This window comes from Denticeps clupeoides, chromosome 18, assembly GCF_900700375.1.
Source record: "Denticeps clupeoides chromosome 18, fDenClu1.1, whole genome shotgun sequence".
In the NCBI taxonomy this organism is placed as follows: domain Eukaryota; kingdom Metazoa; phylum Chordata; class Actinopteri; order Clupeiformes; family Denticipitidae; genus Denticeps; species Denticeps clupeoides.
Genome location: NC_041724.1, coordinates 6,725,944 through 6,752,089, shown reverse-complemented (window position 1 = coordinate 6,752,089; position 26,146 = coordinate 6,725,944). Strand labels below are relative to the sequence as shown.

General features: G+C 42.8%; 1 protein-coding gene across 3 annotated transcripts in view; it reads left to right on the top strand.

Moving 5' to 3' along the window:
• lingo2 (leucine rich repeat and Ig domain containing 2) overlaps window positions 1-26,146 on the top strand; it is a 203,725-nt gene that overhangs the window by 33,348 nt on the left and 144,231 nt on the right. Inside the window, exon 3 of one of the 3 annotated variants that reach the window (XM_028960920.1) lies at window positions 4,417-4,508. The exons of the other annotated variants lie outside the window; for them this stretch is intronic. The gene's annotated coding sequence lies outside the window, so the exon portion shown is untranslated. The remainder of the gene's footprint in view (window positions 1-4,416; window positions 4,509-26,146) is intronic. 3 annotated transcript variants of the gene reach the window in all.

The window sequence follows — 26,146 nt, the reverse complement described above, 5'->3', positions numbered from 1 at the left end:
CAAATTTCACTGTGTGCACAGTGTGACAATCACTTCACTTCTTCCAAGCAAATTAATTATTTCCTACAAGCAAAAGTCCTCAGATGGAGAACAATATTGTGTTGCTGAGAACAATAGGATAGCAGAACGGATGAGAATATAGATATTGATGAGAAATCAATATTTGATATTACTGTGACAATTTTATTTGTTACGATAACAAAATAGCTTGCAGCTTTGGTTAACAAGTTCTGTTTTCGCTGATTTTTATTGCCACTCCAGACATGATTACTGTTGTAAAATATGTTGTAGCTGGAAATGGCTGCTAAAGTAGAGAGGCCCATTATCAGTAACAATTAGTTTTGAGCTCCAATGGAATGCTGTGTTCACTAATGCCAGTGTGTCACTTTGAAATCTTAACTGATTATTAGAATTTTTAATTGCTAGTTCTTGTTCATTGTATAGTATTTACTAAAATTACCCCTTTTAATATGTATACACACACACACACACACACACACACACACACTCACACACCAGTCAAACTGGCAAAACTCCCTGCTTTGGAGAGATGCAGACTTTTTACCGTTCGCTTTTCTTTTTTGTTTTTCACGTAACCTCATGTGTTATTGCATAGTCCAAACCTTTGGGTTTGTTCTATAATAGAAAAAAATGACGTAAGTCAGTAGGTGTGTCCAAACTTTGTAAAAAGCATTCTTTCTCTCCACTACTGAGGTTACCTAATTGCATCAATGCTTTTGTTATACAGATTATTTTAATGTTGTCTTAGGTTTTTCATTCATCCCCAGTGAAATCAAATATTACTTTATGAGCTCTTTGACACAAATACTGTTTGGATCATGCTTGATCCATTGAAATGTAGGATGTTAGAGCCGATACACTGATTAAGACTGGAACCGTGTTGTACAACAGCCTACATGACGCCTCCAGAAAAAAAATAGTCACATGAAATCTGATAAGTTCTAACTAAATGATCTGTTCATTAAATATTTCATATGTTTTCTTTTTTTTCATCTTTTTTTCCCCTTTTTCTCAGCCAACTGCATCTGGCCAATTAGCTGATTTATTGGAGACTGTCATGGCCCAGTCTCCCGTGTCAGTCATGGGAAAGCTGGGACCAGCACGTGCCTCTTTCAATATGTGTAAAACCAGCCAAGCGCTTCTTTTCCCGATAAGCCTCCAAAGATGCATGGCGTTTTGAAGGATGTGCTGTTTCCTCTATAGGCCCCCACCGTAGCGGTAGCGGTGATGGGGAACTTTAGCCAAACCTTTCCCTGTTTTCCACCCAAGGTCAGGGTCAGAAAGGCAGCACTGGGACTCAAACCTGAGATCCCAGCTGTATAATGAGGCTACTTGTCCTCCTGGGCTGGCGGTAGCCCCCTCCGTTTTGCATGCTGGAACTGGATCTTTCTGTTTACAGGAATTTGTATTCTGTTGTGCTGACTGTATATCATATTAGCAGACCTGTCTGTAGCAGCAGTCGGAATAATCTCCTTCAATCATGACCCAAGTTTGACCCAGGCATTCGTTGAGGTTTTAATAATGAATGTGGTGTGTTAGAAGCAGAGAGGGCTGGCATAATGTTCTTTTTATTTATTACTGTATTTGAAAAATGTAATGCTTTTAAGGCAGGACTAGACAAAAATAATTTAATATTGATGCTTTGAATCATTATTCTATAAGCTGAATGTTCTACATATTACTGACATTATTATTTTTATTATTATTTTTATAATTATGTCAGGGCAGTGGTGGCCTAGCGGTTAAGGAAGCGGCCCCAAAATCAGAAGGTTGCCTGTTCGAATCCCGCTCTGCCAAGGTGCCACTGTGGTGGCACTGAGCAAGGCTACGTCCCCACACGCTGTTCCCCGGGCGTGTGGGGACGTAGGGTGATGAAAGCAGAGGACACATTTCGTTGTGTCACTGTGTGCTGTGCTGCAGTGTTTCACAATGACAATCACTTCACTTTCACTTTTAGAATTGGGCTGGAATAATAGCTTTTGGAGACCACAAGGGGCAGTATTAAATTTTACGTTGATCATCTGAGACCTCATTTAAATGTTCCGAATCATCTTTTCGTACTCCCTAAATGACAAAGAATGAGGATAATAATATGAAAAACTGTGAGATGGGTTTAATCTTTTCATGCATTTCAAAAATCCTGTGTATTCTCTGCATTTTTGGAGCCAATTGGCTGTGTCATGGTTGAATTTAGCTTACTGTAGAGGTGAAAGGGCAGACCCTCTTGGGTAAAGGTGAAGTGAGGTATCTCATCACCCAGCATATCTTAACGCCAGTGCGCCACAACAAGACCTTCACATACCTGAGTGTGTGTTTTGTGCGGGATGATGTATTTGTATTCTGTGACCTACATACTCACTCCAAAGACGGATAGTGTCGTGAAATGTGTCACAAATCCCCCAATGGCAAATGAGGTACTGTTTACAAAAAGCGCCCCCAGTAATTCATTAAAAACAAGTAGAGATTTTTGTTTAAGTTCTCATCCCTCAACATGAATTCAGGGCATCTGATTTGATTGAATTGCATTATTTTCTACCTCCTCCCCAGAATGAGGGATGAGCCCAGAATAACTTATATACGCATGTGTTGTGTGTGTGAGTGTGCGTGTGTCTGTATGTGTGTTTGCCTCTTGATTTGTAGGTCATACTGTAGCGCTCTTCTGCCTCTGAGCCGCATCGTTTTTAATTTGCCGTCCTCCTACAGCGAAACTCCATCTTCGTTTCCTGACAAAGTAGAACAACCAGCCACTTTACAGTGAAGTGGCCACTTGTACGATATAATGGGCCACTGAAGACTAAAAAAGTAGATATTCATCCACTGAATTGGACTGGATATTCTAATCATTGGGTTTTGTGTGTTTTGTTCAGATTTGTCATGTGGCATCACGGCATATCGTAGGGGTTCATTATGCTTTTGCAGTCATTCCTGTTCTGTTTTGACACTTGACGTGCATCTAAAACTCCGCTTTCATCTTTGTCATGCAGTCATTCTACTTGGCAATTCCTGTTTCAGCACAAGCGGATTTGGATCGATGGGGTGTTGCCTTGCCAGTTGCTTACCTATCCCCGCCTGGCAAGGCTTTTACAGGAGCATCAGTCACTAATCCGTGTTAAAAAGAAAGACGAAGCATTGTAAGGAAATATGAACCTCTCAAATCTGAGATGGACGTAGCAAAGCTGTATTGCCTTTCTCTGGGGGCGACCACATAACTTTAACTTCCGAAGACCAAAATAAATCACTCACTTCAAAAGATCACGTCTGTACCTTTGAACAGCAGAAATCTTCCAAAATAAGAAAAAGAAATTAATTAATTAACTAAAAACAGATAAATAAATAAATAAATAGATAGATAGCTTCATAATCAGAAGGTTGCTGGTTCGATTCCCAATCCACCAAGGTGCCACTGAGTAAAGCACCGTCCCCACGCACTGCTCCCCGGGCTCCTGTCATGGCTGCCCACTGCTCACCAAGGGTGATGGTTAAAAGCAGAGGACACATTTCAAAGACAATGACTTCACTTCCTTATAGGAACAAACTGGAAATAAAATTAAACTATTTATCATTTTTATTCTATCCTTATTTTTTTATGAAGGTGTAAACAGGGATGCTGCACTTTAACAAAGTATGACGTGTGGGACAGTACAATTTGCAAACATTGTGTTGAGAAGTGGAGAAAATAATAGCTTCCAGCTAGAAGAAGGCTCCAGGTCACGTCTCTGTCTAATGCCCTCGCCGAGAACAGCAGAGGTCACGACAATTCTGTGACCCGGATGAGTTCCGCAGCAGAATACTCTTCAGTAAGATAAATTATCCTCCCAAAGTCATGCATACTTTACATGACAGATGCATATTACACATGTTGTAAGTGTATTTTCTCCTCAAGGGCATCCTTTTTCTAGGGCATGGAGACAGAGGCGGCATAATCCAAAAAAAAAAGAAAAAAAAAAGAGGCTAAGTGGATTAAAATGCTGATAATATGTGGGCTTGTTTACTCCATTCTACCTGTGATTTAGACTCCAGTCAGCCCAAGGCTATGTTCATGTCTGAAGCAGATCTCTTTGGGGAAGTTTCACCTTCGTCTCATTCAAAAGGACATTCTTTTTTTTTTTTTTTGTCTTTTTTATCCGGTATTCCACGTATCTTTGATTAAAAAAAAGCTGTTTCTGTTCTTGGACTAGGTGGTGAACTGGGTAATATACTGGTCAGTTCTAATATTAAAACCTGACAAGTGAGGTGAAGAACGTTAGATGGTTTAGTTAAGGGGCTCCCAGGCAGCGCCATGTTCTGGCGAGTTTCTGCTGGGGAACTTGGGTTCTCCTCCGTGTGGTTGTTAGAAATTGTTGCAGACCACATGGAGACTGAATTTTGTTCCCTGACAACATTGCCCTCTTCCAGGATGATGGTCCCTGCCAGACTGAATGGTCGAAGGAACATGACAATCAGCTCAAGGCGTTGACTTCCCAAGATCTCGATCTGCTTGAACATCTGTGAGTAGAAGGTCTGACTTGACCTCACAATTTACAAGATAGCTTTCAGATCAGTGTGTTTCAGAAGCAGCTCAGCAACAACAGACACATTAAAAGTTTGACAGCTCTGAATATGCACCCAACCGCTACAGAATGTACGAGCAAACCTGACTGCCGAAGGCCATGATGCAGCCCCTCGCCCTGCATCTGACACAGTACATTTCAAGGGCTGGTGAGAACTTCGCAGACCCGTGGAAACACACCGAGTGACCCACATGCTGATTTTCATGCTGAGCCAAAGCCAGTTGGTGTGTCAACATTATGCAAATGCCTCAGCGAAATCTTTTTCTACCCAGTGGCCATGGCTTTGGGTTAACGCAAGATGTTTGAAGCTAATACACTTTTAATGAGTTATCCAATGGAAACTATCTGCACTAAGCTGTGTTTCCTTTTTTGTGTATGTGGCTAAGCCTAAAGCTACCTGCTTGATCTTGGTCTTGGGCTCTTTCCATTGTCCTTTAGTTCTCAAAAAAACGAGAAAAAAAGAAATTGAGGTCTAAGCTGTGGACTGATGCCACACAATCTGAGCCTTCAGGGCCTTAACATCCTGGTTCAATATAAGGAATCCTGCCTGTAATATCCTGCCTGTAACGCTCAGCTTAGGCTTACTGTGGGGGGACTAATTCAACCCCTTTTTACCCCAGAAACAGGACAGTGAAAGCAAGAATCTCCATTTTGACTCAGTCTTCCTGGTGCTCAAGTTTAAACATGGTTTTGTACTATTTTTAGCTAATTCACTAGTAAATGCATTATAATAACTCTGCACTTTGGCTTAGTAGTGGACATGGTCACAAAATCATAACAGATCTTGTTTTTGATGTCAATGGTTGATCCAATGGTTAGAGTGATCAAAGGAATCAAAAGGGAACGCCCTGTGTGGCCAGAATGGGGCTTTTTGTCTGTACAAATTGAGTCTCTGGCAACCGTGTTTGTGCTCTAATTGTGCGTGTGATGTTTTGGACCGGAGGCTGTTTAATTCATCCAGACTGAGAAAGTACAGCTGTCAGTCATGTCTATGGGCTCCACCCATCATGACAGTTCATGGGTGTTCATCTGTGATTACACACCAAAGAAAATGGGCTGGGTTGGGGAGTCAGACTCAAATACAGATCTTGTCCTGTTTGTTTTTGTTTCTCTCTGTCCATCTTGAAGACGAACTTGATGTAACATTATCATGTCTATAGTATGCACCTGTGTATGGGTGAACGCATCAATAATGTATAATGCTATAGTTAGCATGCCCTGCAATGTGAGATTTTGGTACCATAGCTGACCTTGACTGCAGTTAGACTGGATCTCATGCAGGCCCTGCCCCGTTGAGAATTGCCACAGCCCCGCCCATCCCTGAGTACTCCCCCCCACCCTCCAGAGGAAAGGCTGAGCAAGCAGCTGTGGTGCCAGCAGCCACATCCGTATCCTGCCACCTGCAGAGAGAGACAGCGCTATTCCTCTCCTCCCACCTCCCTCCTCACCTCTCCTCTTGCAACGATCCATCCCGTCTGTCCCCTCCTCACATCCTCCCTCCATCTGGCTGGTTTCTCTGTCTTCCCCTCTCCCTCCGCTTCCCTTCACGACTCCCACTCGTTCTCGGTGTGGGTGAGCCTATCCCGTGCCCATCAACCTGTGTTGAGACACACACCAGTCAGTGATTAAGGAGGAGGCGCGGCCACTGGCCTGGAACGGGTTCCTGCCATTATCAGCCCTTCACCAGAGGCCATCCGACCCGCTCCCTTCTGCCATCCGTCAGATTTACGCTGCCGCACGGCCCCGCGACTCCACGTTACCACATAGCGCCCCTGTCAGAATAGCTACGTATAGACATATAAAGGAAAAAGTTTGTTTCCCATCTGCGGCTTCCTTCTTTCAGGATGAGGTAATGCGATACATCTGGGAGGAAACTCTGATCAATGGCAAGATCGTTTGTCAGGTCTTCAAAGCAGTTTGTGCTTAATGAGCTTGTGGCGCTCCAGCATTTTGGGGTTCTCACACAGGAACGGCAGCCGGTTTTTCCGAGGAAAGCCGATAACACCGCACTGGACCTGCCGCCTGCGGCTCGGGCGCCGGGTTGAAGGGGGTGGCGCGCCAGGCCGGTTCAACTGAAATGTCAACAGCGGCGACGGACTTTGAGTAGAGTTGCTCTCGCAGAGGGATCCCCGGTACCAGCACTTGAACTGAGATGGGGGTGTGTAAACATTTGCTAGTTTTATTGCAGATGAAGTTGACCTACGTTCATCACAAATGGCAGAGGGCTGCACTGATGCTTGCAATATAAAGTGCCCTCTTGCATCCGGAAATGTGCCTTTTGCCCAGTTTTACCTGTTAAACGCATACAAGCCTTGCTTTTTCTTGATATGAATAGTAACAGAACCTCTTATGCAAATAAATATCATATGAGCCTTATTTATCATATTCAGATTTATTTGTAGGTCAAGTGTGTTAATATTTACATGGCTGTCTGGGTGTCTCAATCAGTACAATATACAATGAATATGAATGCAATTGAAGCAATATAGAGCTCATACACAAGACAAACAATAAAGCATAAAATGCTGCATGCTCATGTAAATTACAATAAAGTGTAAAAACATATTGAAGGCATTTGCATTAGCATTTGTCATGAGAGGTCACTGCAGAATGCATAAGCAGAAACTATTAAAATGTCCTTCAGTCTTGTTTTTCTCCATAGCCTGCGGCAATGTTCAACTTTTTTATTTTAATAACTAATTTCACATTGATGCAATGCACTTCCATGCATTAATTCTTCTTTCATGCATTTTGTGGCATTGATACAGCTTCCATTGGAGAACTGAGTTAGAATTAGGTACCTCCATCTCTTCGCTGTCTAGTTAGGGATCAAACATATCATATCAAGCGAGGTAAATGTCTCTTGAACAAGGTGTCTATGACATACTGAATTTTAAACCTTCAAGTTTTGTCCCAAAGCTCTTCTTCTGAGTCTCGTTTAGGACTGGTTTTTCATTTTAAACCACATGTTGAAATTGCTGCATTAAAGTCTATGGAAAGTGTAACATCAGTGTAATATCAGTGACAGCTATTACTGAGATGTTATCAGCATCCCAATGTGCTGTGTCCTGGCGGAAGGCAACAGCACATGATTGAGGTTCATTGTGAGCGTATTCATGGTCCGTGTCACATCAGAAAATATCACCGCTGCCATCGCCGCTCTCTTCTTTCACACCAGCGCACACACCTGAACAGATTTGACATCATTATTTCCCAGGGTCTTTATGCAAAATACATGGCGTCCGTTGTTCAGTATCATCTACCACGGCCAGAATTCAACAACACGTTGCCATTGTACGCTTTTTCACCCGACCCGTCGCTGCCATGTTCATCCAGCTCCCTCCATCTTATAAGTCATCATGGGTCAGAAGCAGCTCCAGTCTAGACTTCAGATGATTGTTTAGAGGCGGAGTCCAGTCAGGCGCACGTGCCCTGGCGAAACAAGCTGGCTCATGTTGAAAGCACGATGTCATGAAAGAGTCACAACACTGTGAAATGTCATCCTAGCAATTAACGAAGCGACGACTAATGTAGCTTGACTCTCCGTCTCGTTGTTGGGGGTGTTCAGGTTGTGTCTGAATGTGGTCCTTCCCCACTACAGTTTTTTTCACATGCAAAATGCCCCAGCTCCTTCAAGGTGTTTTTTTTTTTTGTTGTTGACCACATCCCATTCAGAAGGGACTGGAGAACAAAATACTCTCACACACTGAAAAGCAGGTGTAAGAAAATGTGATCTCAGACTGATTGATAAATTATTATTTGTCGTCACATCATTGTCCATAAATCTAACAATAAAAAATAACCCTAAAAACATATACAGTACAGGCCAAAAGTTTGGACACACCTTCTCATTCAATGTGTTTTCTTTATTTTCATGACCATTTACGTTGGTAGATTCTCACTGAAGGCATCAAAACTATGAATGAACACATGTGGAGTTATGTAAATGGTCATGAAAATAAAGAAAACACATTGATTGAGAAGGTGTGTCCAAACTTTTGACCTGTACTGTTTTCAATGCCATATTTAAGATTGCATTGAATGATAGAAAAATTCAACAAGTATACAATAATAGAAATAGAAAAGACATTTATGGTAATGAGACATTATGATTATACCAAAAAATCTATTAGAAAGCTTAAAATAAAAAAAGCATTGTGCCTTTACATGATTTATTTTAAGTGACTTGATGTGTCCCATTAGTGTCTCCACCCAGTATGTGCTCTTTTGTCACAGATGCAAACCTTTTACCCGCTGAAGGACCTTGTAAGTGTTGCCTTGTGCCATTGCCGCTGTGCCTCATTCGGCCATGATACAGCGGGACAGCAGAGAAACACATCCATACGTAACGCGTCCTTGACAGCCACTCCTCCGAGCCACATTAATAAGAGATCAGATGAAAACGAATGAGCGCTGGCTTTAAGGCACAACAAGCGGCAGCCTCCATTTTCTACCCATCAAGCCGCGCCTTGTTTATATTGGGAATGAGGATGTATTATCCCCAAGGACTGCGGGTTATTTATTTTTTACAATAAGCAAGCTGCGTACAGGCTGATGGACTCCAGGCTGTTCCATGTCTAATCACATGTAATATCAAAAGCATCCTATTTTCCAGAGGTATTAAATTATTCATGAGTTTGGGAAATTACACAGACAAATTCTATTGTCATGCAGTAGAATATTGCAATTATAAGGCATATTATTTTGGTTGCCATTTAGTTGCCACAAATCGTCGTAATGCACGCGGAGGGCGCTTCAGGTGGACAAGGCCCGCAGGCGCTCATCCCAGATCATTAGACTCAACTCTGGTACAAATCCCACGTAGCCCAGGGCGCAGGCTCACAATCAGCTGACACAACCTCAGCACAAATCCTCGGCACTGCGCACGGCCAGATAAAGGGGACAGGGAGGGGCAGAGATGTTGTAACTGCACGGCGGCACGGAGCACAGCCAATTTTTTATTTTTTTTTAGCTCGCCGCTGCGCTCTGCACGATTTTCTTTCGCCTTCCCATTCACTGTGAAAGAAAGAATGGGAAAATGAATGATTTGTTCAGCGCCATGGTTTTATCTCGGGAAGGCGGAGCGAAGGTGTCCCGTTATTAACAAAGGAAGCTGATTAAACAAAAGAAGGATAAATCACAATGGTGGCGGGCTGCATTATTTTAGTTTTATTGGTAAAGCGCCATCACAAATGAAGCATAAAACTTGGCTCAACAATAAGACCTCAGCAACAGGCATAATGCATGCAATGAATAGTAATCATTATTTTATTTTATTTTTTTGGTGAATGCATGGTCTAAAAATGAATTTCTAGCACACTTTATTGCCAGGGACAGGAGCAAGCGCCGCTCTTTCAGTGCCTTGTCTCCATCTCAAATATAATCTTTTGATGGCATTAATGGAAAGTCTTTCTAAAAAATACATTTTGAAAGATGCACGAGTGCCTTGTTTAAAATTAGAGGAGCGTAGCAAACACAGAGCGAGGGGAAAAAAGCGGACTTCAAATCAGACGGCAAGATCAAATGTTCTTGTGAGCATCATTTCAAATTGAGTGAACGCGCTCTTTACCGGATAATGGATTCTGTTTGTTCTCGTGACGCACCTTTTGCTCGACAACAGAATGCTTCAGACTCACTTGAACGTATTTAGAGAATAAACACTTGACATTTGGCAAGCACGGGGATTTTGTTCTGCCCATATATTCCGCTTCTCTTACCTCTATTGAAACATCACAAGTCATTGTTAAGCTCGTCTGACAGACCAAAGATGGCAGAATCCGTCTCCTGTCACTGTACCCACCGTAGCGTCTGTCCATACACGAGGGGGCCCGGGGCTCCTGGGGCTGGCCCTGTCACAGCGCGCCACCCTGACGGCTCGGCTAATAAGACGCGCTGGGGCTGCCACGTGTCGCGGGCAAAATTTCCTCTGGCGTAATCTCGCTCTCAGCTTCAGTGCGGGAGAGAGCTCAGCCCATGGCGCCGTGGAAAGTGCCCCAGACGGATAATGTGCTGCTTTCCTCTGCGAGGTGCACAAATATCCGACGCCCAGCGTTACCGAACACTGGCTACAGCCGGGTGTGAGCGTGTAAGATTTACCGCTATGAGTACAATGGTTTTTTTTTCTTACCTTTGTTCAAGTGCAGTTAGGGATTTTGACAGATATTACTCCCAAAGTGACATTTTAGTAGTGGTATTATCTCTTTCTCACTCAAATAATAAAAAATAACAAATGTATAACATCTGCCTGAAGTCTCGCTGTCTCCATTCATATTTTTTTGACATTGATTGCACAAAAACACGGTCCGTGGCAATAATGTCAAAACCCTCCACCGCATTGTCAAATTTAGAGCCAAATTCAGTGCAGCAGAGAGTAGCGCACACCTACTCATTCGGAAGACTCTGGCCTAGTCTATCATCCGTTTCATTTGCAGGGGTAACCACTCCTTCTCATGAGCTGAGTTACATTTTACTCTCTGGTGGAATCAGCTGATATTGATACAAAAAAATCGTTGTAGGTAGAAAAAGACGAGAAAATGTATTTAGGGAAATAAAGCTGTCATGGTTACATGGGTGGAACTGCGAATCTTCTGAGCCATGTACTGGTGTTGACTTCACGTTTTATGAGACAATGCCCTCAAGCAATCCGTATCATTACATATCATCCACTATCTAGTCCTTGTTGACTTTGTAAAAGACATTGGTGAATGGAATATTGGCAAAAATGTAGAGAGGCCCATTATTAGCAACAGATAGTCTTGTGTTCACTTTAAAATCCCACTTGCTACCATTGTCTCCCTGAGCAAGACACTTAACCCTAAGTTGCTCCAGGGGGGGGACTGTCTTTGTAACTACTGACTGTAAGTCGCTCTGTAAATGTAAATGTAAATGCATTAGAAATCCCTTGTCCATGCTCTCAGTACAGCTGAAAACTGACCACTTTTAGACTAGTTGAGTTTGCAGTGCATCTTCCAATGCAAGTTGGACTACATCATTATTTCAAAATTTGTTTATGCTGACACACAGGTACGGTCAGTGCCTAGAAAACCCTTCGTATTTTTCTTTGCACTATACTCTGTAAAAAAAATAATAAATAAACAATTTTTCCCTCATGGAAAGCCATTTAATAAAATGTTTGCTTTGACTCACTTGTTGTTGGGGCAAAAAAGGATGGAAATAAACCTTTGACAAGACCGTCTGCCCTGCAAAATGTCATTTTTTAACCTGCCAAACCTAATCCATGCGCAGCGGAAGGACACCGTTCTCAAAGTTTGTCTTTGGTGCCATTTATGTGGGCTTCAGAGCAACTGTCTCTCTCTCTCAGAAGGCCGCTTTCTAGATAACTCTGGACGTGTTTTGCACTGAAGCCGCCAAAGTTTTGGAGGAAGGAAAGAAAAAAAACCAGCTTGTTTTAAAGTATTACGGCCAAATTGATATTTGAGCAGAATGCTGTTTTCAGTGACAACGAATGAAATCATGAGAACTTAACACTGCTCGCTTTTAGGCGCATGAGCATTCGTAATGACTCTATAGCAACAGGGCGGGGCTGTGGACGAGAACGTGACTTCAGACGGAGCCCTATAGAGCAAAAATGTTTCTCTGCAGCAGGATTTCATATGAAATTTTCTGTCATGGGGATTGACTTGCAGTAAATTGACTGCTCGCAGCCATCACGCCCAAACTCCGCTGTCAATTTTCACCCCAAACAAAACCAAGAAGACGGCGCGGGGTCGCGGCACACGCGGCTTTTCAGCAGGAGAGAGATTATGCGTGCAGGCTGCCAAGCCGCAACACTTCGTCCTCACATGACTGCTTTTCATTTTGAAGAGAGAGGATGGGGCGGGGCAGAGCTTTGACCAAAGACAAAAGTAAACACACAAACACAGTAAACAGAAAATGAATGCGACCACACAAATGCGCGAAGGCACAGAGAATCTGTACGTGTACGTGCAAGACAAAATCATAAACTTGCTTAATGCTTTCTTACTGTAACCTAAACAGTATCAGTAATTTTAGGCTTAAATGATGTTCTTGCCTCTTCACGGATACACTCGGATGTATGGAGGTTTACGTCTGATGCATGCTGTTACTGTTGAGTAGAGGAAGGAAAAAAAATTAATTCTGAACGTAACCCTTAACAAATTGTAAGTTCTGCAGTGGCCCTCCTGAAAATAAGTATCGTATGTAAATACCGTTAACAGATGATAAACATATTTCACATGCCACTCTAGACAGAGTTATAAACCTCTGCAAAAAGAAATCAATGTGGAGTAATTACAATAACTTGATGAATTTTATTTAAGATTAAAGCCAAATCAAGCAATTTAATGCGTTGACTGTGTCTGTAATGCTCTCTGGTGTAAAACAACAAGTATTAAGCAGGGAGACATTTCTGAAGCCAACATCAATATTACATTGACCCAAAACACAAAGAGTGTTCTGCAGAGTCCTGCACACCCTGTCTTCTCTCTCTCTCTCTCTCGCTCATCCTTTCCAACTCTGCTCCTCTCTCTCAGCTCTCAGTCAGGCAGCCATTAAATCTGCAGTTCAGTCTGCAGCTCGTCTGCTTTCATTTGCTTCCAGAGAGGGCCATGTTGGTTCTTTTTATCCCCGCCTTCTCTTTTCTTCCCACAATTAGGGAGCTTCACCTGAAGCACTTACCCACATGCATGTTTCGAGAGCAATGACTTGCCTCAGAGGGGAGCCTGGTGAGATGATTGAGTGTGTGTGTGTGTGTGTGGTGGGGGTGGTGATTCAGTAGGGCGGTCTTGGGAAGTCTGTGAAATATGGTGATACATTCTCCCCGTTAACAGACTCCATGTGTTACCCTGCGAGGTTCTCGTAAGGAAGTCAGGCTGTGGACCTGTGAAATACTCGGCTCAGACCCGCAATGATCATCAAATGAGCGCCGCTGAGTTTGTGCACGGCCACGCCAGGGACTGCGTTTTGGTGAGGGCAGGGTGTGTCTGGAGCAGAACTGATAAATGGCTGCCGCTCTGGCAGGTGACTCCATCTGGATTTGAGGGGAGATGGACTTGGTCTCCAGACAGTCAGAGCAAGACTCATCTGTCTGGCTCTTACGATCACTTCCCTCCGCAGCACCATAAATCACTGGTCCACCTTAATCACTGCCTGATCTTCCTCTACTTTCTAAACTTTTTACACACACACACACACACACACACACACACACACACATTTGTTTGTGGAGCTTAAGGTAACAACTACGGTAACAGTGTTACACATTTTAACCCTATGCAAGTCACAAGCCAACCCCTTTCATGAAACATGGTGATCCATGAAACATTCGCAGGTGGTCTGCCTAACAATTCCCTTCAGGTGAAGCACCTTCTCACTATACATCTCACAGAGCTCGGCAGCAAACCTAAACTCCCAGTTCCTCAGATGCAGTCATACTAGTTGTATTATTTTTAATTGGGTAATTGAATTGGTATTTTATTGGGTAACTGGGTAATTTAATTGGTATTGAATTGATATTTTAATTGGTAATGTTCTGCATTTTGTTTGTTTAGGGAGTTTTTGAGGAAGTCCATAATGCATTTCTTCTCTCTGATGCCTCACTGTACGTTTACTGTTCTAAATCACCATGTCACTTTGCCCGTGTTAATTTACTTTAGCGGATGGCTAAGCGGATGGGTATAGAAACAGGCCTGGTTATTTTATAAACTGCAAAATTATAAATAGCATATTAAAGTAGCACATTACACCCCTGGAGTGACTGCCACATAATATCCAATTTGGCTTTGTTTCTGCTGAAAGTAATGTAATTATACAACGACCCAACATCTGTAGGGCTGTGCGTCTGTCTCTCTACAGAAAACAAACGCTCTGATTATGGAGGTGGCAGCAGCCATGAACTTCGGGCGGAAAGATGCAGGATTGTGTCCATGTGTCCCCCTGAGATTAGGCCCTTTTATATTCTTTTCCTGAATAGCAGTTTTAATGGGATGATGGTCCCTTTTTCCCCTCTATTGCCTTTTCTTTCCCCTCTCCTTTTTCACAGTCAGAGGCTATGAGGATATCTTTTCTCATGGAATTATAAATTGGTGGCTCGATGTGCTCATCTCTGGCAGTACAGTGGTGAATCTTTACCGATTGTAATTGAACTGTACATCTTCAAAGATTTTCTCACTTAAATTACCTTTTGTGATATAATAAAAAAAGCGCTATCATCCACAGTCCTGCTGGGTTTGGGATAAAGTAAAATTAAAATAAATAAATATCATATTATAACATTTTGTAAATGGTTGAATTGGTTCAACTGAAGACCCTGAAATGTATAAATCACATTTGCCTGGAAAAAAAATTCCATTCTGTTTGCATATGCTAATATGCGGATTCACAAGTAGCAGATTCACAATAGACTCTGAACGGCGCTGATATAACAGTGTTTTTTGGGTTCGTTGTTATTATTGTGGGCTTGCTGCAGTTTAATGGATTATTAGTCATGGTTTTGTACGTATGCAAATTTGCACTTGCGGTGGCCGATTTCCATTTATTTCTAAAACACAGATCTTTCACCGAAGGCCCAGTCTAAGATCAACTGCTACCTGGTTTTTACATTACATTTACAGCATTTATCCCCCCCCCCCCCCCGGTTAAGTGTCTTGCTCAGGGACACAATGGTAGTAAGTGGGATTTGAACCTGGGTCTTCTGGATCACAGGCGAGTGTGTTACCCACTAGGCTACTACCACCCTGGTTTATCTTGGCTTTTAAAGGGCTGAAAGAGTAAAGGGGCTGTGCGTTTTTTTTAGCTTTGTCTGGACGTCCATTTGATGAATGTTGGAGACCTCAGAAGCAGGTGACAGGTGAGAGACTGCCGCTAACTGCCATGTGTTCCTGAAGGAGCTTGCTCCATTTTGGGACACGCCCGGCTGAAGGACCACGCCGAGCCGACTAACAGCTCCTGGCATCCTAATTGATGTTGACAAGGCATTTCGGAGCGAGTGTCTCACGCTCTGGAGTGATCAAATTGCCATGCTGCATCTGGGCCGCTGTGCTAGACGCAGTTTGATTGGATTGGAGGCAGACGTCTTGGCTCCTCCGCCCCCGTGTATTCTCCGTGCATGTCTCAAGACGAATAGCTGCGGCGCACGGTAGCCTTTGTCATAATAAAATTTTATGCTCTGTGTATATCCTGGGGTTTCGCACGTGTGCTTTAAACAAAGCCCTCCGTCTCGCCTCGGCGCGGCATTAATGCCGCCACAGGCAAAGCGCCGGTGACATAAACTTTAGACAAGTGAGGCCGAGATTTGTAATCTCCTGGAGGGCAGAAAGAATCCAAGCTTTTCATCAAACGAGATTTACCGCGCTCTTCCCGGGCTCGCGGCGAATGCTCCCGTACAGGAACAGCCAGGCAAATGGGGGGCGGCAAACTCCTACACGCCCCATCGCGGAGGACTCGCCCAGTCAGATTATATTGCGGCAGGTTGCGATGAGTGCAAATGAAACAAGCCCAGGGTCACGGGGGCCTGACAAGAGCGAAGTTCCGGAGCTTGTCAAGTCGGCCGCTAATCAGCCGTCCGGGGATGCTGGAGACAGAAGGAGACTCGCGCGGACGCAGACGCTTATTTGAACTGACACTCCGCCATAAAGGTGTAATCGCCTGGGACGGCAAAATAAACCAACAGCATGGCTTTAATGCGAGCACGCCGGAGCGCCAGGCAACATCTGGGCAGCGATTTACATGAATCTTTCATGGATTTTGCTCCAAGACCAACGAGCTCCTTGTAGAAAAGTGCAGCAAAGCAGGGAGGACATTTTAAACGGATCTCATTTAAGCGGCGTTAAAAATGACATAAATTGCGGGAAATTGTAGATTGTGCAGGTCACAGAAGTAAACTTGTGTAAAATGTCAGGACTGGAGGAAAATCACTCTTGTCAGAAGCTAAGTGTTCCACGGACGACATTACTTTTAAAAACAACCAGCTAAGGGTTAAAGAGCGGCGTTATTACAACACCATCTTGGAAAGAAGGGTATATCATAACTTCTCAAAGGGCGCGCTAATCGCAAAAATAACTTCTATGGAACTTCATTGTTTTATTGACGTTGCCACAGCAACAGGAATGGCACTGAAGACAGTTTGAAGGTCAGGTATAGCTGGATAACTTTTAAAAATGCGAGGTGACGGTCCATTCCATTTATTCAATGTGTGAGATACATCCACTCTTTTTTCACTCCTGAAAATGTCTTCCTCTTAGCCTATCTTAACAAGCCTGCTGGGTAACACACTGCCTACAATGTCACAGGTTCTAACCCCTGGGGGGACTGTCCCTGTAACTATTGATTGTAAGTTGCTCTGGATAAATGTATCATGTAAAATCCGTCACACTGTACCAGCAACAAGTGGCTTCATAAATACACATGATTGAGAAACCAAGATTCCTGTGCTTTAATGGACAGCCCATCCGGTTGTATTACACCAGGGCTACCTTGGACTGTTCCCTGAAGGCATAAATAAATCATAGCCTCAACTAAACGCATTGAGGTCGGATTCAATTAATATATTCTTTTAAATCAATTACTGAATTTTTTTGATTAATTTTTATTTGGACAAAGTTGTATATATATATAAATTGTTTCATTTAATTTTAAATACGGATTAATGTTGCAGATTTGTGATCTTCTGATTTGTGATTTTCTGATGATTTTGCATAATTTTTTAGTGTTTCTTTGCTAGTATTTTTCCACTTTTGGACAACGAATGGGTTAAATGATGTCCAGAAGCACCCAAAGTGAGGTGACCATGAAGCTTCTATCTTTAGCCCTTTTGGAGAAACAGAGGAATTGAAAAGGAGATGAAGAAAAGAGCTCCGTAAATGAGACGAGATTCTCTCAGGAGATTGTGTATCGTTTTTTTTTTTTTTTTTTGGCCACTTCACACAGAAAAGTCCTTCCTGTGGCTCTTTGCCTGATGGTATTGCACTTCCTGCTGTGATTCTCGTTGCGCTGGAGGTGGGTTTTGCGTCATTCTTTCATTACGTTCATTACCAGGAAGTGACCGTCAAGGGAGAAAAAAGTAAGAATTGATAGCCAATCCATTTGACCAAAGTTGCTCTTTGCTAATCTCCAGTGTGTAATGGGCCTGGTGGGGACCCTTTACCTTTGTGGGTGAAATGCCCACCACCCATCGGGCTGCAGCAATGCCGTAACCAATGGCTCCTTGTCTCAGAGGTAAAGGGATGTTTGTGGTTCTCAAAATTGATTAATCGCTGTCTGTGTCTCGCTCTTCCGCTGACTGCCAGCGAAGTTGCTGTCCTGATAAATGTCACGTAGGAAGGCTGGCACAAATCTGTTGCCTGTTGGGTCAAATGTGAAAGCAGAGATAGCAAAAAGTCATGCATAAATTTCGCGCCACCGATAAGAAAATAGAGACAAGGGCCCTCGATGGCACCGCCTGACAACATAATCAATCAGCAGAGATATGCGGTGTCACTCCGGCAGCCATGGTGACTGCCATCACCGCCTGTCCCCAATATTTCAACTACATAATTGGAAGGGAAAAAAAAAAAAACTGTAGAGTGACAGTGCATCATTTAATTTATGTTGTATCATGTTGCGTAACAGTTTATTTATCAGATAAAGTCGAGAATGAGTGCATTAACCTTTCGAGCCAAGAATTTTCATACGCCATCAATTCCAGTTACGCGCACAAAAACACTCTGTGGGAAATTGATAGATTGTGGCCTATCTGTCACGAGCAATCTTCACGACACTTATCCTGGACTTGTGGTAAACACACCCTCCATCCCATCTCTCACTTACAAACACACACGTATTGGCTCCCCTGCCGATCTCCTTGTCATCCATTTGCATTCACCCGCTGCTCGTTTCATCTTCGGAGACGGCTGAGGCAGCGCATCTGATGCCTGATCGACAGAGCAGCGTTCCCGGGCAGGGTATCGAAGTGTTTGAAATGCTCCGCTAACAAGGCCTAATTCCCATCTTGATGTGTTCCAGACTGTAGCAGCTTAGCTTGGGGTTTTAGAGAAGAAGAGAAAAAGTAAATCTGGTAAAGCTAATTACGTTGTCATTAAAGGCAATTTCAGCTAAGTCACAATATTTCGTTTCAGTTTATTCTCATGAGTGCAATATTAGCACTCACAAAATGTGACATGACTTTGATGCTTGCCTCAGAACTTTCATTCTCTATGGCCTCCTGTTTAGCACCTTCACGGCTCTCAGCTGTTGGACATTATACTGCATCAGTGTGAGGTTTTAAAACGAATTATTGCATAGAGAACATGTGTTGCTGCGGAGTCGTTACAGGCAGATAATTGACAATCGCAAAATCATCAGACCAACCCCACACAGGGCAGTGGTGGCCTAGCGGTTAAGGAAACGGCCCCGTAATCAGAAGGTTGCCGGTTCGAATCCCGATCCGCCAAGTTGGTCCGCCCACTGGGGTGCAGCTGAGCAAAGCCCCGTCCCCACACACTGCTCCCCGGGCGCCTGTCATGGATGTCCACTGCTCACACGGGGTGATGGTTAAAAGTGGAAGGCACATTTCGTTGTGTCGCCATGTGCTGTGCTGTGTATGACAATCACTTCACTTCACCCAATACTGCAACACTTCTGCACGGCCATCTTTACTGTGAAGGGAAGCGTTCCACTGGTCCGGACGCTTCTTAGTTCTTAACTCTCGGCTCATGCGAGTTGCAGCCGAGTGCAGCTGATCGCCTCTTTTCTCCTGAGTCCGGGGGCCACCAGGTTCAGCTCCTTAAACAAGACATATGGCCATTCCGGCCGGTTACCTATGACTCAGCCTTTAGCGCCATCGCTCAGCGTCTCATTTCCTCCGAGTATTGATGCCTCCCAGGGATCTGGCGCAGCTCTGCAGGCTGAGACATCTCGCTCACGGGATGGTACAATACATCCCAGCAGCTCCTCTGGGCCGAGTCTCAGGCTCGCCATCCACACAGCAATATATCTGCGTCCGTTATCCGCTGAACTTCACCGACAGTGATTTAGATCTAATTGCCAATCTCACAGTGTACTATATATCTTTGACAACCTGTTTCTGAATTACAGATTAAACCCCATCTTTGACCAAGTCCCTTCTTAAAGGCACGGCGTGCTGAAAAATACACACACTGCATATCTGTAACTGTGATTTTGTCATTGCTATTGGCCACAGGTAAAAAAATGAATCTCAGAGCTCATTTTCATCACACTGGGGGACTTTTCCCATCAAACTGTCCTAAATCTATGAATTGTTTGATTTTAACTGCTTTGGAGATTACCCATCAGAATGGACATAAGCATGAATCCCCCCTAATGGGCCTGGAGATTTTATTTAGCAACAGTGTGCCATGATAGACTCTCATCAGCCTTGCCATGACTTGTGAGGATCACACACGGACATGTACAATAACAGCCCAGGGGAGTTCTCTGTCGTTTTCTAATTTCCAATTAATGTGATTACACTTGTCAGCCCTCCATCATCCAGTCTGTCAATAAATCTTGAGTTGTATTCTTTTCACTGCCCCAAAATCAAAAGAAAGGGTCTAGCGTCACATCACAAGCCTCGTTGTCCGTCATTTTGTTTTTGTGCTTATTGAATTTGCTTGTCTAGATGATTGACCTTCATAATTCCAAGAGGCCTGTATCTAACTGTAGTGCTAATGAATCTGTCCTCCAAAATGGCATGGGTACCCTGTGCTTAACAATGGGGAAAGAAATAATTACAGTCTCACTCATTTCATGTGTCTTACATATTCATGAATTCAATATATTTAATCTATTTCAAAAATGATTCAAACATTTGAAAGAGTTGTGTGTCCTCAGACCCCTGGTGACATCTGTCACTTAAAAAAGCCTCTGAGATACTCTGTCAAAAAATAAAGAAACGTGGAAGAGGCTTTACTTCTTATGGGAATGAGGCAAACAATGAGCAATGTGATTTATAGCTTAAATATAGTAAACAAAAACATGGCAGCAGGAATAAAAAGAGTGAACAAAAAGTTTAGTCTCAATGGAATCTGCCCTTTTCTCACAAATAAGCCACAGGAGAGGCCATTTGGACCCGGTAGTAAGATGCTTGAACAAAGGCAAGTGGAAAATAAAAGAGGAAAAATCAATATACAGTATAGTTCTCAGTAACACAATAGGGAAGAAGAGGTGCGGACCTGTACTGGTGCGAGAGAATGGATGGCACGAGGGAGCCAACTAATGTGGCCACTAATCTCAACCCATTTGAACCCAGGCGCATGTCTACTTAAAGGCAAATTGTGCTCGATACAACAAAATTAGGCACTCGTTACCATTTTTAAGGTTTAGGTAAACATATTACAATATTACATATTACGTATTAAAAATCAGTCATTTTTAATTGTATTGTAATATCAGACATTATTATGGTATGAAGGTATCATTAAGGTGTTAAACTTGTTAAATGATTTTTTCTTAAAAAGGACATTTGATACCATTGGAATATATAATTCATACATTGTCACATGACTGCTCCAGGAGCAATGTCACTTAAAATTTGTAAAAAAAAAAAAGGTTAAAATTGTTAAAGTCTTGGCCCGTTTTTTTATATATGTATATTAACATGCATAAGCATTTTTTTTCTGCGTTATCAATTTTCACCAGGATATTCTGAAGTTTCCTTAGGTAAACTATCTAATATGTCAGGGGTTTTGAGATTTTCTACTTATGATAACAATTATTTACTGATGCCAAGAGACTATAATATCTGGAAGTTCGGTAAAATAGTGAATTATAACTGTTACTGTAATTACTCTTTATGCCAAGAGAGAACAGCTGATTGGACGAGCGCAATGCAGAGCTTCAGTGAAGTGTGTCTGTGTGTGTGTGTGTGTGAGCTGCAGTAATTAGTCAGATTCAGTGGTTATGGACACAGAGTACCTGACCCATTGTCTTCCCACGGTACGATTGAAATGCCAAAGGTCATTTCTCCCTTGGAGGGGACTGTGATTACCATCAGCAATTACCTGTAGAGATGACACGCCAGCTCTCTGCCTCACCGGGGTTCAGTGCAGGTAGGCCTATGGTTTTCGTGATGTGGAAAAACGTGCACAGAATTGCAGAACCAGAACCTTTTTTTTTTCCTCCTGTGCACCAATATGACTTTAGTTTATGTGCTGAGCATGGCTCAGTGAAGCAGGACATTTTCATCACTTATCTTTCATCTGGTTATCTACCCAACAAGACTTATATATATTTACCAGAACAGATATATTTGGAGTGATGTTCATGTTGCATTAGTCCTTTGTTTTCTTCTCACATCTCATTATTGACAGGAGCAGGTTTAATTCATCCAGAATTCGGGAATAGTGTGATTGAGAGCTGTCAGTGATCGCTAATGATGTGTATATGGCCGTCATGTGTATGTCCTGGGACTAGAAGGGTAAATGCTTCAACAACAGCAACAATAATAATAATAGAAGTAGTAATAATGGAAACCAGAACAAAATGAAAATGAGTTGATCTATAATATCTCATTTTTCCTGATGGAAAAATAAGCTATTTGGGTGAATAAGCTTTACAGAAGGACTGTTGTCATTTGTTGCTCAAGGTGTGTCCAAACTGAGCACTGTACTTCAATCTGAGTTCTTTGGGAAGAAGTTCTTAACATGCATACACATCACCCGTTAAAAAAAAGCTCCACTTCAAATGACCAGAAAGTGCTTTTTTAATCAGGCAGTAAATGGACATAACCTGTATTTTGAGATCCACCTGCTACTCTCATTAAAACCTGTTATACCACACGGTAGAAATTAAATTGTTACTCGTGGCACAGTAATTTGCCCAGCCGTGTTTTAGGAACAGTTGTGTTTCTTCAAAAGTCAGAAATATGAAATCATATCAATAAACGTGTGGTGGGCAGACACCAATACGCAGATCTACGGAAATTTGTCACGACACAAGGAAAAGGGAGGACCCAGGTGCTTGTGGGATACAAAAAACATCTTTATTTTAGACCGGACAAATGAAGATATAGGGCTGTGCTTTGGGAAAAGGGAAGGCTCACTCTCACCGGGGCCACCACTGTAGGGGCAGTGGTGGCCTAGCGGTTAAGGAAGCGGGCCCGTAATCAGAAGGTTGTCGCTTCGAATCCCGATCTGCCAAGATGCCACTGAGGTGCCAATGAGTAAAGCACCGTCCCCACACACTGCTCCCCGGGCGCCTGTCATGGCTGCCCACTGCTCACTGAGGGTGATGGGTTAAATGCAGAGGACGTATTTCACTGTGTGCACTGTGTGCTGTGCTGCTGTGTATCACATGTGACAATCACTACACTTTTACTTTTTTACTCCACGCACAACCACCTCTGAAAACACAAAAACAAAATCACAGGCATAACAACACTCATTTGACGACTCCGACCCAAACCGCTGGCGCGGGCCACTCCGGGAAATCCACGTGGCCACATAGCAGGAATTCCCAGGGAAGCCAACCAGACCTCAAGCACGACGAAAAACTCACACCAGGACAACTCTGACAGACAACAGACATGCTCCTACTCACGCTTACTCTTCCAATGACGACCAGACCGAACCCGGAGCGCTGGCGCAGGCACTCTTTTAAAGGGAGGGAAATGGGCGTGGCCTGCACCCTAAGACCAGTGCACTGCATCTCCTCTGTTATTAGTTCATTTAATGATGGCCTGTGACTGATTACTTGGGGTTTTCCACAGACTTTCAGAGCAAGTTTACAGGATTCAGGAGTGCATTATTCAGCCAGTCAGTATTTCATAGCCTTCCCAGATGCAAACGAAATTAAATGTCCCCGCTGTCGGCCTGGCTAATAATCGTAGTGGCCGTCACCTTCAGCGCTGATGTTTGTCTGTCCTATAACAGAAAATTGGACACATTAATTAGCTTGTCAGGCAGCGTCCTCTAATAAAGTCAAACGTGTGGGCCTTATGTTGTGGCGCTGTCCGCGTGCCTCCGGAGGTTTGTTGTCGGGAAAGGCAGCGGTGGTGAGAGGCTTTTAAAAGCTCTCCCGCTCATTTACGTGAGTGGTGATGGGGCGCAGGGCCCTCAGCACATGCTCCACACAGGAATCACTGCCTGAGGACGGAAGGTTTTTAAAGTGCTGTCTTGGCTTCTAGAAGGATTCTTGTAGAAGGACGGAAGTTGCCAGCTCACCCTTGTTTTCTTTTTCCAGTTCCTGCCACCAATTTAATACAATGTAAAAGTTAACAGGCAGATCATTTCTGTTTCAGATCATTCACAAAGGTGCCACCGAGGTGACACTGAGCAAAGCACCGTCCCCACACTCTGCTCCCCAAGCGCCTGTCATGGCTGCCCACTGCTCACCAAGGGTGATGGTTAAAAGCAGAGGACACATTTCGTTGTGTATCAGTGTGCTGTGCTGCAGTGTTTCACAATCACTTCACTTTCACATTAACTAACAGGTAACACCAGGTAACCAGCAGTCAGGATCGAAGCAAAGACACCTAAATCTCTAGATCTAATCATTTAAATCAAATAATTCACATCTGTAAATGAGATTTTAGTCAAAATGGATTTAAAAGCACAAAATGACAGTTCACAGGGCTAATACTCCGTTTCTTATGTTTTACACATCTCAGAATGTGAATAATCTCAGGACATTTCTAATATAAGATTATTTATTCCATAAAACAGAATGACTTTTACATGTTGCAAGTTCTGAAAACGGATTTGTGTGTCTTCACTGATGAATCCAGGCGTATTTACTGGAGTTAAATCGTGAAACAAAAGAAAAAGTTGAATAGTAGTTTTTATATTAGTTTTAAAACTTTTGCATATTTTTCTCTCTTTGTAAATCATAAATTGTTAATGCAACATGGTTTTCTCCTTGTTTTATTTATTAAAGATATGTATAAATATATAGAAATTAATACTTAATTTTGATTGGTTTTGGGGTTTCTCTTTCACCTATAGAGACAAATAATTTTTTTGTGAATCTCGTTACATACAAATTTGTATAACTGATTTGTGAATGAGGTCTCATGTCTGAAGTATAGTTTAAATCTGCTGTCTATTCCTAATAGATGTGCTAAACCATTCCTAAACATGAGTTTGGAGCTGAGGAAAACAGGAACCTCTGGATCGGAATGTGGCAAAAGAAATAAAAAGCAAGTTGGACTTTGTTGTTTTACATGAGCCATATAAAAACCACCGGCACACATGGGAATTCAAGTAACAATGAGGTCTTAATACAGCCCTGCACCCAATAAACATGCCTGCCAATACGGTTATTGTGCAGAGTTATCAGCCATGCCGAGCAAACCGCTGCGACCCAAAAAAGTCAAATTACACTGAGGGGGAACATCACAATGGCACCAGGGAAAATAAATCTTTAGGAGAGGAGTGGGGGACTCGTAAATTGCCCCAGAAATCATTATTTCAGAAGACAATGTGCCAAAAAAAAGGCCTAATATGTTGTGAAAGTGCTGGTGTAGACCAATGCATATTCCAAGTAAAGGAAAAATTATGTTTGGCTTTTAGGCTTTTACATTACACACATACATTCACATATATAATTTGGCTTTACTTTTGTCGTTCTTCCCTTATCAGACATTCTACAGGATTTTTACAGCAGTGTATAGGTCTCTGTGTGTCAGGAGCACTTTATTCCTAAGATAAAGTAACTACAGTTTATTAAGGCTATTTAAGGGGGTTCAGAGAGAAGATCCCCTTATTAACCAAGGTTGGGGGAGGTTTGGTTGTGGGGTTGTTCATCGAGATCCCGGCTCTCGATGACCAGACCCACGGCAAGACAAGATTTATCCTCATCCCAAGCTGCAAAGTCATCTTATTGTGTATTTTGCACAGGATTAATGGGCCCGTTGTGCAGCGAATAACAATGGAGAGGCAATAAGCAAAGCCCCAAAATGAAGGATAAAAGCTGCGTACACTGCAGATCATTTGTCAGAAGTGTTCAGCACACAATTAAACAGCACAGGCGCTTTTTTTTTTTAAATCTACTCTACCAAGCCCTCGACAGGTCCGGTAATAATAGTCCCTTTGTGGACAGTGCACCACTATCATGAAATCAAAAAGGAAAAATAAAATCTACCACTGTCATTTCGCATTCTCGAGATTGCATGTTTTGAGAAGTGCCATTTATCTGGAGTGTTTTTTTTTTATGAGTTCCACTGACATTAAAAGTAACACGGCTGTGGCTTGCCCTTTCCACATTTCAGTAAACACACAGTTAAACACAATCAGTAAGTAAAGGAAAATACCCATAAAGACGTGGTAAATCTGCAACTCTTTTATTATAGGAGCTGAATTATAGGCCATTGGCTTTCGTTCGGTCTCGCTATCGATCGCCTCCGCTTGAACTTAAATTCATCCCAAAGTAAGCTTTTCACCCCATTAGGCCCGGGCTGCGGTTTTCTACACAGAGAGGACTGTGAATTTAATCATCGTTAACACTCAGGGTGCATTTTATATTTAAATATCAATCATGCTCCCCGCCTGGCCTGGCCATGCCGTGGATTCACGTAACTGTAAAGATAAGTCCATCAGCATTCCTGGTTCCCGAGTAGTTTCAGTGATTGGATCAGTATTGCAATGCATCTTGGTTTTGACGTT